Raw genomic sequence first — 3,474 nt, forward strand, 5'->3', positions numbered from 1 at the left:
GACAGTTTACAATATTATCGAATTTAAAAATTCCCGAATAATAAAACTCCAGGCCGAATGCTGTCTAATGATCAAATATTCAAACTAGAAAATTCCCGAATTTTAGAAATTGAGAAAACAGTTTTGTGATCAATATTATTTATTTATTAAAAATACAATAATCAAATATTTTTATTATAGAAATTTTGTTTTTATGTTTAATTTTTTTAAATTATTGTTTTAATTTAAAATAACAATAATTGTATAAATATGCGATACAAACATAAATTTAAAATACGTGAGCTTTAAATGAAACAAAATTTGCAGGATTCAACGCAGGCTGATTTAACGCGACTTTTATTTTTATTTTTTTAAATAATAATTTCATTTTTTCGAGCGTTCTCTGTAATGTACAAAAATACAATGCACATTTTCAAATAAATTTTCATCAAAAAATACATTTGGTCAATTATTGTTATTTTATATTCCAACAATAATTTTTAGAAACTTTAAACATTAAAAAGTTTTTTATTTATTAAAAATATTTTATTATTCTATTTAAAAAAAATTTTAAACAAACTATTTTTTAATTGTTCAAATTAGAGAGTTGTCTAGCCCGGATATTGTATAATTCGGGAATTTTCTGTCGGCAATTCTCAAATTCGGTAAGATTGTAAATTGTCGAGAATTTTCCAATTCGGGACTTATATATTTCGACAATGTTATAATTTCGGAATTTTTACAGTGATGTGGGAATTTTATTTTTCGGAAAAAGCGACTGAAAAATCCCGAAAAATAAAATTCCCGACACTGTAAAATTCGTAAATTGAAAAATAACCAAATAATAAAATTCCAGAAATTATGAAAGTCCCGAAATATAAAAGTCGAATTGGAAAATTCAGAAAAATAAAATAAATAAAATTCCAGAGAATAAGATATTACCTAATTTTAAAAATCACCAGAGAAAATGGCTGAATTATAAAATAACCGAACTAGGAAATTCCTGAATTTAAACAATTAAAAAAATTGTTTATTAAATATTATTTATTTATTGAAAATACAATAATCGAATATATATTTTTGGATGAAAAAATTTGTTTGAAAATGTGCATAGTATTTGAAAAAATATAAAAAAGTTGTAAAAAATCGAATTTTTTATTAATAAAAAAAAATGAAAGTAATAAAAATAAATTTTGATATAAATCGTTGTTGAATTGAATCCTGCAAACTTTGTGCTAAAATGTTATTATGTAGGTACGAAGAAAATTTAGGCAGAACATTTTTTTCTTTCAAAGCGCACGTGTTTTTTAATGTATTTTTTAATACAATTTTTATAAAATTATTATTCAGGTGCCGGAGATTTCATTTTTTGGGATTTTTCATTCATCCTTTTCGGAATTTTTTCCATTGGTCCCATATTTTTATATTTCCTCTTAAAATGATGTCTTTTTTCAAAATAAAAAGTCAACATTTGAAAACATTTCAAAATCATCAAAAGTATCTATTCTCTTTTAAATTATTTTAAATCTTTTAAAACTATTTAAAAAATTTTTCGGAACTTTTAAATGTCTTTAGACTGATTCCCATTTTCCCTAACATTTTTGAAAAATCCTGCACACAAAATTGTTTTAAGGGCTTCCAGATTTTTTCTAATATTGTAAATCTTTTGAAATGTTTTGAAATATTTTTAAACATTCTCTTTGAGTTATGTACTTTTTTGAAATACAAAATCATTTTAAATCTACCCAGAAATTTTTATTGTTATCCTAAGATTTCAAATTCTTGAGAAGCTCCAAAATTTGTTCTTTTCTTTGAAACATTCAGAAACCTCCAGATTATTTGATTTTTTTCTAAATTAATACTTATTTAACGGTTCTTTAAGAATAAAAATAAAATACTTTTACTTTCGAAATACAAATAAAAACAATTATAATCGTAACATTCCAAGTTAAAATTTGTCACTCTGAATTGTGTGTGTGACGATTTATTTCGGTCTCAAGTCCAGCTCAATATTCAGTACAACCTTCATTTTTTTGAAATTGTAATTTTTCGGTTGTAACTTACCGGGCAATCATTTTATTTTTTAAAAGATTTTCTACAAATCTTATTAAAAATGTTTATATTCTTATCCAAAATGAGAAGGTATTAGTTTTTAATAAAAAATAACTTTTTCGGATTTTATCAAATGTCGACATTTTGAGGCCCCTTGAGTCAGAAAAACAAGTTTTTACGTCGGGGCCTGTTTGTCTGCCCGGTGTCGTCGTTGTTGTCTGTATACCGGATAACTTTCGAAAGACTGGTCGGATTGAACTGGACTTTCACTTTAATAACTTTTTTTGATAAAATCAAACTTACCAAACTTAAAGGATTTTAAAAATCCAAAAAACCAAACGAAAATGGACATTTGAAGCAAAAAAAGCTTGATATGGAAAAAAGTCAAGAGGCGAAAAACGCTACTTTTTCAAGGCCTCATGATTATTCTATCAAATTCTCATCCATAATGAGAAGAATTTTATGCGAAAAATGACTTCTGCGAATTTCATGAAATTTCGACGTTTTGAGGCTCCTTGAATCAGAAAAACAAGCTTTTACATCGGTATCTGTCTGTCTCTCTGGCGTCTACGTCGTCGTTGTTATTGATGTTATAGTTGTCTGTATATCGTATAACTTTCGAAAGAATAGTCGGATTGGGTTGAGCTTTGACACACAGATTTTTTATTTTAAGAATTGTATGTAAAAATTGTACTATTTTTATTTTTATAACAAATATTTTTCTTCAATTAAATTGTTGCAATAAAAGTGTTTTGAAGAGATTTCTTAAAAAATCTTTCGGGGAATAAAATTAATATTTATAGGTCGACAAAATTTTGTTTTCTTTACCAAATTTAAATTTCGTCTAAATTTTTCCAGTTGTTTTTAATATAGTACAATTTACGTTTGTACCTCGGGCGAAGAAATCCATTCTATTGTTTGACAAATATTCTTTGTAAATCAATATTTTTCACAGAAAATGACTCCGAGTGACCTTAAACTATAATTTTATAAACGTGAAAAAACTACATTTCAGTGTTTTGTATGAAAAACACAATCCCTGAGTGAGAGAACGAAATCGGAAACAATAAGAGTCAATTTACTCAAGAACAAGCTTTTTAAATAAAAATGACCTTGAGTGAACCTTTAATATATATTTGTTAATTTTACAAAAATTAGGCGTTATTTTCTTACAAAAAAAAAAATAATTTGTGGGGGGTGACCAACGATCAAAAAAATAAATAAAACTTGAAGTTGTACGATTTTAATTTGTAACTAAATAATTTCAAAGGTTTCAATCTAAAATGATCGAACACTTTCAATTCATAAATTCAGATGACATATCTAAATAGCTTTAAATTTAAAATTGTTCAATATACTCAAGACTACAAATTTAAAATGTCTCAAATATTAAGGCTTTAAAAATGTTTTAAATTGCTGTTCTGAAGACTAAATAGCACTTAT

This window comes from Belonocnema kinseyi, chromosome 7, assembly GCF_010883055.1.
Source record: "Belonocnema kinseyi isolate 2016_QV_RU_SX_M_011 chromosome 7, B_treatae_v1, whole genome shotgun sequence".
Classification (NCBI taxonomy): domain Eukaryota; kingdom Metazoa; phylum Arthropoda; class Insecta; order Hymenoptera; family Cynipidae; genus Belonocnema; species Belonocnema kinseyi.